Source organism: Nerophis lumbriciformis, linkage group LG14 (assembly GCF_033978685.3).
Source record: "Nerophis lumbriciformis linkage group LG14, RoL_Nlum_v2.1, whole genome shotgun sequence".
Classification (NCBI taxonomy): Eukaryota; Metazoa; Chordata; class Actinopteri; order Syngnathiformes; family Syngnathidae; genus Nerophis; species Nerophis lumbriciformis.
Genome location: NC_084561.2, coordinates 47,168,455 through 47,183,823, shown reverse-complemented (window position 1 = coordinate 47,183,823; position 15,369 = coordinate 47,168,455).

Here is a 15,369-nt window from a genome sequence, read left to right as displayed (position 1 = left end):
TAACCCTAACCCTAACCCTAACCCTAACCCTAACCCTAACCCTAACCCTAACCCTAACCCTAACCCTAACCCTAACCCTAACCCTAACCCTAACCCTAACCCTAACCCTAACCCTAACCCTAACCCTAACCCTAACCCTAACCCTAACCCTAACCCTAACCCTAACCCTAACCCTAACCCTAACCCTAACCCTAACCCTAACCCTAACCCTAACCCTAACCCTAACCCTAACCCTAACCCTAACCCTAACCCTAACCCTAACCCTAACCCTAACCCTAACCCTAACCCTAACCCTAACCCTAACCCTAACCCTAACCCTAACCCTAACCCTAACCCTAACCCTAACCCTAACCCTAACCCTAACCCTAACCCTAACCCTAACCCTAACCCTAACCCTAACCCTAACCCTAACCCTAACCCTAACCCTAACCCTAACCCTAACCCTAACCCTAACCCTAACCCTAACCCTAACCCTAACCCTAACCCTAACCCTAACCCTAACCCTAACCCTAACCCTAACCCTAACCCTAACCCTAACCCTAACCCTAACCCTAACCCTAACCCTAACCCTAACCCTAACCCTAACCCTAACCCTAACCCTAACCCTAACCCTAACCCTAACCCTAACCCTAACCCCTAACCCTAACCCTAACCCTCTAACCCTAACCCTAACCCTAACCCTAACCCTAACCCTAACCCTAACCCTAACCCTAACCCTAACCCTAACCCTAACCCTAACCCTAACCCTAACCCTAACCCTAACCCTAACCCAGACATTATTCTCAGGACTATTTTTTACCTGAACATTGGCCTCAAAGACGTCCCCGCAATCCTCCCCGTCCCAAGAAGACACGCAAGAAGCGTCAGGACGCTTCTCGGAGGACTGCACCCCCTGACAACTCCCCAACGTCCATGGAGGGGAATTTAAAAGCACAGTGTTTTTATAATATTATCAAAATAACACATCATTTGAATAATGTTACAAAAGACACTCACCCCCAGTCCATAATAAAAATGGAAGAGACGCTTGCCACCATGATCAAACCAGCGGTCTCCAACCCTGACGTTGAGACGCTTATCAGGTGCAATGCCAGGACTTGGGCATTAACGACGGTTGAGGTTTTAAGAGACCATTATAAAAACACTCTACAAGTGGAATTGGACAAGATAACCAGTTTTATTGACGAGGTTTGGAGACCCGCTTTTCAGCTGGCCTCTACATGGGCCAAGAAACATCTGGGACGCAGACTGATGGGGGACACCCTCGGGAAGGCCGAGGCTCTGATCGTCGCGGCCTTCGCCGACCCCCCTGTCAACGCGGAGGTGGTACGCCCGGCCCAGTCCTTGCCGGTCCAGACCGCCACCCGGGTATCGGTGGGCACCCATACTGACCCTACGGGCCCTGACGGGGCTCCTGGGGTGGTACGGGCTAGCAGCCCTCCGGCTCGGGTCGTCGCCCGGGTCTCGGTGGCTACCAGCACCGACGCCGTGGCTCCAGATTGGTCTCCTGAGGTGGATCGGGAAGCAATCCCTCCAGCACGGGTTGCCCCGATCTTCCTTCCTCGTCGACCGGAACCACCCAAGGAGCAGAGGGTGACACAGCCCCGGGCCACGGACAGCGGGCCTGCCCAGGACACCCTCGGCGAGGCTCCGCCCACCCAGCTTATTCCTGCATCTCGCAGGAGGCTTCCTCTGGGATCACCTGCAAGACAAGACACACAGGAGACCCCCACTCAGACCGAGGACGACGATGACTCACCACGTGGGTCCACAAGCTCCGGGGCGGATCAAACCCAGGACACCCCCACCCATACAGAGGACGACGATGACTCACCAGGGGGACCCACGGCCTCCTCGCCTCTCCTGATCGACTTTCGGGATGAAGAACAGGAGCGGGGGCTTTCTTCGGTGATGTCCCCTCGTTACTCTTCCGCGACCCCCGACTGGTCCCCTCTCCAGCCTGAGACGGCAGATGAGACGGCACCACAGGGTGAATTTTCACCACGGGGGCCCACACTTTCCGGGGCTCCTATGGTGGACTATGAGGACTCACCCTTGCAGCGGACGCCTCCTCAGGAGACGCCCCCTCAGGAGATGCTTCCTCAGGAGTCCCCCGATTGGGCACATTTGTTCCCTGGGGCACTAAAAAGGAAGCCACACAAGAGGCCTTCCGTCCCAGATACTCCACAACACCTGTCTATTCCAGAATGTGTCGAGTTGGTAGAGGATACGGCTAGTGCCTCCCCCCGTAGACCCACTAGACACATGGTCTCGAGTAGGAGGATGATGGATTGGAAGTTGTCGGCCAACAAGAAATTCTTGGTGATCGGCGACTCCAATCTGTCCCACCTACCACCTTTTTACGTCGACGACCTTCAGATCGACAGTTACCCGGGCGCCAGTTTTAGACACGCGGAGGCCATCCTACGCAAGACCGTAATTGCTGCACCGGTTGAAGTGTTGGTTCTAGCCTTTGGGATCAACCATCGTGAGCAGAAAGTTAAGGAGACCGCTATTAAGCAGCTCCAAGGGGCACTCAGGATGGCCGTGGCTACCTTCCCACGGGCCCGAGTGCTAATCCCCCTGATTAACTATTCGGCCGCTTTGCCCGTTGAGCAGAAAAACAACCTCGGGCTGCTGAATAGTTTAATCAGGAACAATTATGCTCACATCCCGGCTCTCGACAGCCGGGACTTTGAGACCCAACCCGACCTGGTCCACTGGACTCGGGACACGGCCAAGTTGATGCTCAAGCACTGGCTTGACTTTTTAAACTTGGCATCCCCATAATCCCGATCGCTCGGGGGGGTAATAAGAACGTGGTAAATTTGGCCCATAATTTCACGCCAACCCCCTTACAAATCTCCCTCCTCAATAAGGGCCTCAACTTCATTCCTTCCACTAATCTCAGTAGCGACTGGCATCATCAACTTCAATTTGACCTCCAGCGCTACCACAGACGTGTCAAACTTGAGGTATACTATGAGAAACAAGATTCTCTCGGACCTACACCGTTCACAGCCCGTTCCGGCTGGGAGCCCTCACCTGGACTTATGCCTCCGGAATTCCAGGCTATGGTCCGGTCCGACGGGCTCTCCATGTCCGGTTCGGGTTGCGCACCTGCGGTCGCTCCCAATTTGACACGCGGAGAAGTCGAGGCCCTTCATAGTCTAAAAACAAACAAACATATTGTGATCAAACCAGCCGACAAGGGGAGTGCTGTTGTCATTTTTGACAGATCGCAATACATATGGGAGGGTTCTCGGCAGTTGAGTGACATGACGTATTATAAACCACTGCCGGAACCTATTTATCCGCAAACTATTCCCATGGTAGAAAAGATTCTGGATAATCTTCTACTTAAAAAATTTATCAATTTTAAACAACATAGGTATCTCATGGGGGAGCCGGATCCTCGCCCCCGCAGGTTCTACATGCTCCCTAAAATTCACAAGGAGCCAGACAAGTGGAGCAAGCCCCACGAGATCCCTCCGGGGCGACCCATTGTGTCTGACTGCGGCAGCGAGACGTACAGAACGGCGGCGTTCATCGATCATTATCTGACGCCGCTTTCCGTTCTGCACGACAGCTACCTCAGGGATACCTATGATTTTATTGATAAAATCAAGAAGGTCTGCATTCCCCCAGATGCCATTTTGTTCACCATCGACATTGACAGCCTGTATACAAACATTGATATAAATGAGGGGATACAGGCTGTCAAAAATGTCTTCTACAGGTACCGCGACGTTAGCAGGCCCGAAAAGGAGCTCCTGCAGCTCCTCGACATTAATTTGAGGAGAAACGACTTTGAGTTTGACGGTCGTTTCTACCTCCAAATTAAGGGCACTGCTATGGGCAAGAAATTTGCACCGGCGTATGCCAACATTTTTATGGCAGAGTGGGAGACCTCTGCCTTGGCCGCCTGCCCAAAACGTCCTCTCCACTACTTCCGGTACCTGGATGACATCTGGGGTGTCTGGACCCATTCCAGTGAGGAGTTCAGCGTGTTCTTAAACACGCTGAACACTCACAATAAAAATATCACCATCAAGTCGACCACGAGCAACACATCGGTCGACTTTTTGGACACCACGACATTCAAGGGTCCCGACTTTGCCGACACGCAACACTTGGACATCAGGGTGTTCTTCAAGGAGACCGACACCCACGCGCTCCTCTTCAAAAGCAGCTTCCACCCCAAGCATACCTTCGCGGGGTTGGTGAAATCCCAATTGTTGAGGTTCCATCGTGTCTGCACCAGAAGGGAGGACTTCCTGACGGCCTCGAGGACCCTCTTTTCTGCCCTGAAGGGGAGGGGCTATTCCAGGTCCTTCCTCCGACGGCAGTTGAGGGTCTTCTTGGACCCGAAGGGGCCTCCCCCTGGGACCGACATGATCCCTCTCATCACCACCTACTCTCCCTCGGCCGTGCGGGTCGCCAAGAAGGTCAAAGACCACTTCCGGACCTTTGCGGAGAGTAGCGGGAGGCTGCCGGGGCGCTACGTGGTGCCGGCCTACCGTAAGAACCCCAACTTGAATGATCTGTTGGTCAGGGCCAGGGTCAGCTCACTGAGAGACCCGCCCTCCACTAGGAGGGACACCCTTGTCCGCCACTCACAATGGTTGGTGAACCCCCACAACCGCAAGGTTTTCCAGCCGTTGTGCCGTGGCGGCCGACACACCCGGAACTGTGTGTACGTGATTCGGTGCCAACGATGTGGCGATATGTACGTGGGCGAGACGGGCAATACCTTAGCTAGGAGATTCGCCCAACACAAGTACAACATCGTTAGGCATAAAAATACCAACACTCACCTGGTTCAGCATTTTCTCCGACACGGGTGGTCTTCCGTCCGGGCGACTGTCGTAGAGACGGATCCCAAATGGAGCCTCGCCCAACGCCACCGGGCGGAGCTCCTTTGGATCTCCAAATTGGGCACCAGACATCCAGGGGGCCTAAATGAGGTGTGAGTGTGAGCCCGTTGGATTGTGACGGACAGTGCACATTCCCGTTTTTCCCTTCTTTATTTTTCCCATACCCCCCACCCCCCCTCTTCCCTAACCCTAACCATTCCCTTCTCCTTACCTAAAACCTACCCCCAAACCTAACCAGCCAGTGCCTCCAATCCTCTTACGGCTCTCACTCTCCCTCGCTCGCCCTCCTGGACCTGCCAAAACAGACAGAAAACGCATTAAATATACTCACTTGGGGATGGGATACAATCGGAGCATCATATCCAGGGGAGGTAACAGGGAATATATACCTAAAACCTACCCCAACCCCAATCCTAAAACCTAACCCTAACCCTAACCCTAACCCTAACCCTAACCCTAACCTCGGGTACGGTACACATACGTACATTCAGAGCATTACACTAAGGGGAGCCTACTGGGAATATCCTCTCCCAACTCTCTGTTTAATACTGAAGCCCTAGGTCACACATCCAGGGTACTTTCTGTATTATTTCTATTTGAATGTACTAGTGTTTGTCTATTATTATATATATATATGTATATATATATACATATATATTTATTATAATATATTATATAATATTTATACCATATTACCTTGTATTATATTATATATCATATAACAATAACAATGTCTATCATTTCATGTTATTGTTTTAGCAGACAGGATTTTGCAGTAGCATCCTGGGGCTTCAGAGGGTCACTGTTGTCTTCTTTTTACACTTGTGTTGTGGTCAAGACTTCTATTTTGAAGGCCAACTTGTGTTTGACGTGGACCCCACCCCTTCATTTAAATGTTATATTGCTATTAACACCTTTCTCCTGCAATACCTGTTTTCACTGCAAGGATAAAAGGTTGACTTTAGCCTACCTGCCGTGCTAACCTGCTAATACTCTACAAACGAGTCAGGCCTGATGAAGGTATCTTACCGAAACGTTGCCATCTGACTCGTTTCATGTAAATATACATTTTCTACTTTTTTCATATTTTTCTGACACATTGTAGTATTTTTCTTGTATTTGTTTACTTGCCGTGTCCAGTTGAAGGCCTGGTCGCGGCGCGACGCTTTCGTTCCACTAGTCGCTATTTTCTGTAAATAAACAGCCTATTTTTGATACTACATGTGCTATTTTTACTCACGAGATATTCCGGTGGCTCATTAGCGCGAGATACAGCATATTTTTGAACAAAAAAGCGTATCTCACCGTTTATGCAGCCAGCCATCAACCGGAAGTGATTATCTTGACCTCGGCGGAAGTCCCGCCTCCGAGCATTCCGTTCTCTCTTTTTCACAAAGGAAACGGATAAAGACAATTTATTTTTATAAAGCGAACAAACCTTTTTTCGCCAACCAGTTTTTTACATCATCCACACCAGCGACATATTAAAATAATTTTGCAATATGTCTGATGGGTTCGAATACGACTGGCTTCCGGTCAGGTCGGGGCGAAGACGCGCACGGCGACGTCAGGCTGCGCCTTCAGAGTGGCTCGCCCAGGATGATGAACGTTGTCATTATGACCAGGAGGAATATTTTTCTCAGTGGGATGAGCAGCGGCCCCAGAGGTCTTATGCGGATGTAGCACGGGGACGGCAGGATTCCTATCCGCGTCGCCCCTACCCGCAGACACGCCGCCATTTTAATGATCTACACTCAGAGGAGCGCCGCAGCGCCCCTCAGTGGAATTATAGGAGAAACACACGCCAAAATAGGAATTTTGTGCCTTCAAGACAGCACTCTCAGGAGTACTTTAGGCCACAATATTCCCCTCAAAGACGTCCCCGCTATCCTCCTCCCCCCAGGGGGACACGGAGGAAACGCCGGGATGCTTCCTGGAGGAATGGGCGCTCCCGTAATACTAGTAGAGACATGGACTCTAGGCCTCCCAGACATTATTCTCAGGACTATTTTTTACCTGAACATTGGCCTCAAAGACGTCCCCGCAATCCTCCCCGTCCCAAGAAGACACGCAAGAAGCGTCAGGACGCTTCTCGGAGGACTGCACCCCCTGACAACTCCCCAACGTCCATGGAGGGGAATTTAAAAGCACAGTGTTTTTATAATATTATCAAAATAACACATCATTTGAATAATGTTACAAAAGACACTCACCCCCAGTCCATAATAAAAATGGAAGAGACGCTTGCCACCATGATCAAACCAGCGGTCTCCAACCCTGACGTTGAGACGCTTATCAGGTGCAATGCCAGGACTTGGGCATTAACGACGGTTGAGGTTTTAAGAGACCATTATAAAAACACTCTACAAGTGGAATTGGACAAGATAACCAGTTTTATTGACGAGGTTTGGAGACCCGCTTTTCAGCTGGCCTCTACATGGGCCAAGAAACATCTGGGACGCAGACTGATGGGGGACACCCTCGGGAAGGCCGAGGCTCTGATCGTCGCGGCCTTCGCCGACCCCCCTGTCAACGCGGAGGTGGTACGCCCGGCCCAGTCCTTGCCGGTCCAGACCGCCACCCGGGTATCGGTGGGCACCCATACTGACCCTACGGGCCCTGACGGGGCTCCTGGGGTGGTACGGGCTAGCAGCCCTCCGGCTCGGGTCGTCGCCCGGGTCTCGGTGGCTACCAGCACCGACGCCGTGGCTCCAGATTGGTCTCCTGAGGTGGATCGGGAAGCAATCCCTCCAGCACGGGTTGCCCCGATCTTCCTTCCTCGTCGACCGGAACCACCCAAGGAGCAGAGGGTGACACAGCCCCGGGCCACGGACAGCGGGCCTGCCCAGGACACCCTCGGCGAGGCTCCGCCCACCCAGCTTATTCCTGCATCTCGCAGGAGGCTTCCTCTGGGATCACCTGCAAGACAAGACACACAGGAGACCCCCACTCAGACCGAGGACGACGATGACTCACCACGTGGGTCCACAAGCTCCGGGGCGGATCAAACCCAGGACACCCCCACCCATACAGAGGACGACGATGACTCACCAGGGGGACCCACGGCCTCCTCGCCTCTCCTGATCGACTTTCGGGATGAAGAACAGGAGCGGGGGCTTTCTTCGGTGATGTCCCCTCGTTACTCTTCCGCGACCCCCGACTGGTCCCCTCTCCAGCCTGAGACGGCAGATGAGACGGCACCACAGGGTGAATTTTCACCACGGGGGCCCACACTTTCCGGGGCTCCTATGGTGGACTATGAGGACTCACCCTTGCAGCGGACGCCTCCTCAGGAGACGCCCCCTCAGGAGATGCTTCCTCAGGAGTCCCCCGATTGGGCACATTTGTTCCCTGGGGCACTAAAAAGGAAGCCACACAAGAGGCCTTCCGTCCCAGATACTCCACAACACCTGTCTATTCCAGAATGTGTCGAGTTGGTAGAGGATACGGCTAGTGCCTCCCCCCGTAGACCCACTAGACACATGGTCTCGAGTAGGAGGATGATGGATTGGAAGTTGTCGGCCAACAAGAAATTCTTGGTGATCGGCGACTCCAATCTGTCCCACCTACCACCTTTTTACGTCGACGACCTTCAGATCGACAGTTACCCGGGCGCCAGTTTTAGACACGCGGAGGCCATCCTACGCAAGACCGTAATTGCTGCACCGGTTGAAGTGTTGGTTCTAGCCTTTGGGATCAACCATCGTGAGCAGAAAGTTAAGGAGACCGCTATTAAGCAGCTCCAAGGGGCACTCAGGATGGCCGTGGCTACCTTCCCACGGGCCCGAGTGCTAATCCCCCTGATTAACTATTCGGCCGCTTTGCCCGTTGAGCAGAAAAACAACCTCGGGCTGCTGAATAGTTTAATCAGGAACAATTATGCTCACATCCCGGCTCTCGACAGCCGGGACTTTGAGACCCAACCCGACCTGGTCCACTGGACTCGGGACACGGCCAAGTTGATGCTCAAGCACTGGCTTGACTTTTTAAACTTGGCATCCCCATAATCCCGATCGCTCGGGGGGGTAATAAGAACGTGGTAAATTTGGCCCATAATTTCACGCCAACCCCCTTACAAATCTCCCTCCTCAATAAGGGCCTCAACTTCATTCCTTCCACTAATCTCAGTAGCGACTGGCATCATCAACTTCAATTTGACCTCCAGCGCTACCACAGACGTGTCAAACTTGAGGTATACTATGAGAAACAAGATTCTCTCGGACCTACACCGTTCACAGCCCGTTCCGGCTGGGAGCCCTCACCTGGACTTATGCCTCCGGAATTCCAGGCTATGGTCCGGTCCGACGGGCTCTCCATGTCCGGTTCGGGTTGCGCACCTGCGGTCGCTCCCAATTTGACACGCGGAGAAGTCGAGGCCCTTCATAGTCTAAAAACAAACAAACATATTGTGATCAAACCAGCCGACAAGGGGAGTGCTGTTGTCATTTTTGACAGATCGCAATACATATGGGAGGGTTCTCGGCAGTTGAGTGACATGACGTATTATAAACCACTGCCGGAACCTATTTATCCGCAAACTATTCCCATGGTAGAAAAGATTCTGGATAATCTTCTACTTAAAAAATTTATCAATTTTAAACAACATAGGTATCTCATGGGGGAGCCGGATCCTCGCCCCCGCAGGTTCTACATGCTCCCTAAAATTCACAAGGAGCCAGACAAGTGGAGCAAGCCCCACGAGATCCCTCCGGGGCGACCCATTGTGTCTGACTGCGGCAGCGAGACGTACAGAACGGCGGCGTTCATCGATCATTATCTGACGCCGCTTTCCGTTCTGCACGACAGCTACCTCAGGGATACCTATGATTTTATTGATAAAATCAAGAAGGTCTGCATTCCCCCAGATGCCATTTTGTTCACCATCGACATTGACAGCCTGTATACAAACATTGATATAAATGAGGGGATACAGGCTGTCAAAAATGTCTTCTACAGGTACCGCGACGTTAGCAGGCCCGAAAAGGAGCTCCTGCAGCTCCTCGACATTAATTTGAGGAGAAACGACTTTGAGTTTGACGGTCGTTTCTACCTCCAAATTAAGGGCACTGCTATGGGCAAGAAATTTGCACCGGCGTATGCCAACATTTTTATGGCAGAGTGGGAGACCTCTGCCTTGGCCGCCTGCCCAAAACGTCCTCTCCACTACTTCCGGTACCTGGATGACATCTGGGGTGTCTGGACCCATTCCAGTGAGGAGTTCAGCGTGTTCTTAAACACGCTGAACACTCACAATAAAAATATCACCATCAAGTCGACCACGAGCAACACATCGGTCGACTTTTTGGACACCACGACATTCAAGGGTCCCGACTTTGCCGACACGCAACACTTGGACATCAGGGTGTTCTTCAAGGAGACCGACACCCACGCGCTCCTCTTCAAAAGCAGCTTCCACCCCAAGCATACCTTCGCGGGGTTGGTGAAATCCCAATTGTTGAGGTTCCATCGTGTCTGCACCAGAAGGGAGGACTTCCTGACGGCCTCGAGGACCCTCTTTTCTGCCCTGAAGGGGAGGGGCTATTCCAGGTCCTTCCTCCGACGGCAGTTGAGGGTCTTCTTGGACCCGAAGGGGCCTCCCCCTGGGACCGACATGATCCCTCTCATCACCACCTACTCTCCCTCGGCCGTGCGGGTCGCCAAGAAGGTCAAAGACCACTTCCGGACCTTTGCGGAGAGTAGCGGGAGGCTGCCGGGGCGCTACGTGGTGCCGGCCTACCGTAAGAACCCCAACTTGAATGATCTGTTGGTCAGGGCCAGGGTCAGCTCACTGAGAGACCCGCCCTCCACTAGGAGGGACACCCTTGTCCGCCACTCACAATGGTTGGTGAACCCCCACAACCGCAAGGTTTTCCAGCCGTTGTGCCGTGGCGGCCGACACACCCGGAACTGTGTGTACGTGATTCGGTGCCAACGATGTGGCGATATGTACGTGGGCGAGACGGGCAATACCTTAGCTAGGAGATTCGCCCAACACAAGTACAACATCGTTAGGCATAAAAATACCAACACTCACCTGGTTCAGCATTTTCTCCGACACGGGTGGTCTTCCGTCCGGGCGACTGTCGTAGAGACGGATCCCAAATGGAGCCTCGCCCAACGCCACCGGGCGGAGCTCCTTTGGATCTCCAAATTGGGCACCAGACATCCAGGGGGCCTAAATGAGGTGTGAGTGTGAGCCCGTTGGATTGTGACGGACAGTGCACATTCCCGTTTTTCCCTTCTTTATTTTTCCCATACCCCCCACCCCCCCTCTTCCCTAACCCTAACCATTCCCTTCTCCTTACCTAAAACCTACCCCCAAACCTAACCAGCCAGTGCCTCCAATCCTCTTACGGCTCTCACTCTCCCTCGCTCGCCCTCCTGGACCTGCCAAAACAGACAGAAAACGCATTAAATATACTCACTTGGGGATGGGATACAATCGGAGCATCATATCCAGGGGAGGTAACAGGGAATATATACCTAAAACCTACCCCAACCCCAATCCTAAAACCTAACCCTAACCCTAACCCTAACCCTAACCCTAACCCTAACCTCGGGTACGGTACACATACGTACATTCAGAGCATTACACTAAGGGGAGCCTACTGGGAATATCCTCTCCCAACTCTCTGTTTAATACTGAAGCCCTAGGTCACACATCCAGGGTACTTTCTGTATTATTTCTATTTGAATGTACTAGTGTTTGTCTATTATTATATATATATATGTATATATATATACATATATATATTATATAATATTTATACCATATTACCTTGTATTATATTATATATCATATAACAATAACAATGTCTATCATTTCATGTTATTGTTTTAGCAGACAGGATTTTGCAGTAGCATCCTGGGGCTTCAGAGGGTCACTGTTGTCTTCTTTTTACACTTGTGTTGTGGTCAAGACTTCTATTTTGAAGGCCAACTTGTGTTTGACGTGGACCCCACCCCTTCATTTAAATGTTATATTGCTATTAACACCTTTCTCCTGCAATACCTGTTTTCACTGCAAGGATAAAAGGTTGACTTTAGCCTACCTGCCGTGCTAACCTGCTAATACTCTACAAACGAGTCAGGCCTGATGAAGGTATCTTACCGAAACGTTGCCATCTGACTCGTTTCATGTAAATATACATTTTCTACTTTTTTCATATTTTTCTGACACATTGTAGTATTTTTCTTGTATTTGTTTACTTGCCGTGTCCAGTTGAAGGCCTGGTCGCGGCGCGACGCTTTCGTTCCACTAGTCGCTATTTTCTGTAAATAAACAGCCTATTTTTGATACTACATGTGCTATTTTTACTCACGAGATATTCCGGTGGCTCATTAGCGCGAGATACAGCATATTTTTGAACAAAAAAGCGTATCTCACCGTTTATGCAGCCAGCCATCAACCGGAAGTGATTATCTTGACCTCGGCGGAAGTCCCGCCTCCGAGCATTCCGTTCTCTCTTTTTCACAAAGGAAACGGATAAAGACAATTTATTTTTATAAAGCGAACAAACCTTTTTTCGCCAACCAGTTTTTTACATCATCCACACCAGCGACATATTAAAATAATTTTGCAATATGTCTGATGGGTTCGAATACGACTGGCTTCCGGTCAGGTCGGGGCGAAGACGCGCACGGCGACGTCAGGCTGCGCCTTCAGAGTGGCTCGCCCAGGATGATGAACGTTGTCATTATGACCAGGAGGAATATTTTTCTCAGTGGGATGAGCAGCGGCCCCAGAGGTCTTATGCGGATGTAGCACGGGGACGGCAGGATTCCTATCCGCGTCGCCCCTACCCGCAGACACGCCGCCATTTTAATGATCTACACTCAGAGGAGCGCCGCAGCGCCCCTCAGTGGAATTATAGGAGAAACACACGCCAAAATAGGAATTTTGTGCCTTCAAGACAGCACTCTCAGGAGTACTTTAGGCCACAATATTCCCCTCAAAGACGTCCCCGCTATCCTCCTCCCCCCAGGGGGACACGGAGGAAACGCCGGGATGCTTCCTGGAGGAATGGGCGCTCCCGTAATACTAGTAGAGACATGGACTCTAGGCCTCCCAGACATTATTCTCAGGACTATTTTTTACCTGAACATTGGCCTCAAAGACGTCCCCGCAATCCTCCCCGTCCCAAGAAGACACGCAAGAAGCGTCAGGACGCTTCTCGGAGGACTGCACCCCCTGACAACTCCCCAACGTCCATGGAGGGGAATTTAAAAGCACAGTGTTTTTATAATATTATCAAAATAACACATCATTTGAATAATGTTACAAAAGACACTCACCCCCAGTCCATAATAAAAATGGAAGAGACGCTTGCCACCATGATCAAACCAGCGGTCTCCAACCCTGACGTTGAGACGCTTATCAGGTGCAATGCCAGGACTTGGGCATTAACGACGGTTGAGGTTTTAAGAGACCATTATAAAAACACTCTACAAGTGGAATTGGACAAGATAACCAGTTTTATTGACGAGGTTTGGAGACCCGCTTTTCAGCTGGCCTCTACATGGGCCAAGAAACATCTGGGACGCAGACTGATGGGGGACACCCTCGGGAAGGCCGAGGCTCTGATCGTCGCGGCCTTCGCCGACCCCCCTGTCAACGCGGAGGTGGTACGCCCGGCCCAGTCCTTGCCGGTCCAGACCGCCACCCGGGTATCGGTGGGCACCCATACTGACCCTACGGGCCCTGACGGGGCTCCTGGGGTGGTACGGGCTAGCAGCCCTCCGGCTCGGGTCGTCGCCCGGGTCTCGGTGGCTACCAGCACCGACGCCGTGGCTCCAGATTGGTCTCCTGAGGTGGATCGGGAAGCAATCCCTCCAGCACGGGTTGCCCCGATCTTCCTTCCTCGTCGACCGGAACCACCCAAGGAGCAGAGGGTGACACAGCCCCGGGCCACGGACAGCGGGCCTGCCCAGGACACCCTCGGCGAGGCTCCGCCCACCCAGCTTATTCCTGCATCTCGCAGGAGGCTTCCTCTGGGATCACCTGCAAGACAAGACACACAGGAGACCCCCACTCAGACCGAGGACGACGATGACTCACCACGTGGGTCCACAAGCTCCGGGGCGGATCAAACCCAGGACACCCCCACCCATACAGAGGACGACGATGACTCACCAGGGGGACCCACGGCCTCCTCGCCTCTCCTGATCGACTTTCGGGATGAAGAACAGGAGCGGGGGCTTTCTTCGGTGATGTCCCCTCGTTACTCTTCCGCGACCCCCGACTGGTCCCCTCTCCAGCCTGAGACGGCAGATGAGACGGCACCACAGGGTGAATTTTCACCACGGGGGCCCACACTTTCCGGGGCTCCTATGGTGGACTATGAGGACTCACCCTTGCAGCGGACGCCTCCTCAGGAGACGCCCCCTCAGGAGATGCTTCCTCAGGAGTCCCCCGATTGGGCACATTTGTTCCCTGGGGCACTAAAAAGGAAGCCACACAAGAGGCCTTCCGTCCCAGATACTCCACAACACCTGTCTATTCCAGAATGTGTCGAGTTGGTAGAGGATACGGCTAGTGCCTCCCCCCGTAGACCCACTAGACACATGGTCTCGAGTAGGAGGATGATGGATTGGAAGTTGTCGGCCAACAAGAAATTCTTGGTGATCGGCGACTCCAATCTGTCCCACCTACCACCTTTTTACGTCGACGACCTTCAGATCGACAGTTACCCGGGCGCCAGTTTTAGACACGCGGAGGCCATCCTACGCAAGACCGTAATTGCTGCACCGGTTGAAGTGTTGGTTCTAGCCTTTGGGATCAACCATCGTGAGCAGAAAGTTAAGGAGACCGCTATTAAGCAGCTCCAAGGGGCACTCAGGATGGCCGTGGCTACCTTCCCACGGGCCCGAGTGCTAATCCCCCTGATTAACTATTCGGCCGCTTTGCCCGTTGAGCAGAAAAACAACCTCGGGCTGCTGAATAGTTTAATCAGGAACAATTATGCTCACATCCCGGCTCTCGACAGCCGGGACTTTGAGACCCAACCCGACCTGGTCCACTGGACTCGGGACACGGCCAAGTTGATGCTCAAGCACTGGCTTGACTTTTTAAACTTGGCATCCCCATAATCCCGATCGCTCGGGGGGGTAATAAGAACGTGGTAAATTTGGCCCATAATTTCACGCCAACCCCCTTACAAATCTCCCTCCTCAATAAGGGCCTCAACTTCATTCCTTCCACTAATCTCAGTAGCGACTGGCATCATCAACTTCAATTTGACCTCCAGCGCTACCACAGACGTGTCAAACTTGAGGTATACTATGAGAAACAAGATTCTCTCGGACCTACACCGTTCACAGCCCGTTCCGGCTGGGAGCCCTCACCTGGACTTATGCCTCCGGAATTCCAGGCTATGGTCCGGTCCGACGGGCTCTCCATGTCCGGTTCGGGTTGCGCACCTGCGGTCGCTCCCAATTTGACACGCGGAGAAGTCGAGGCCCTTCATAGTCTAAAAACAAACAAACATATTGT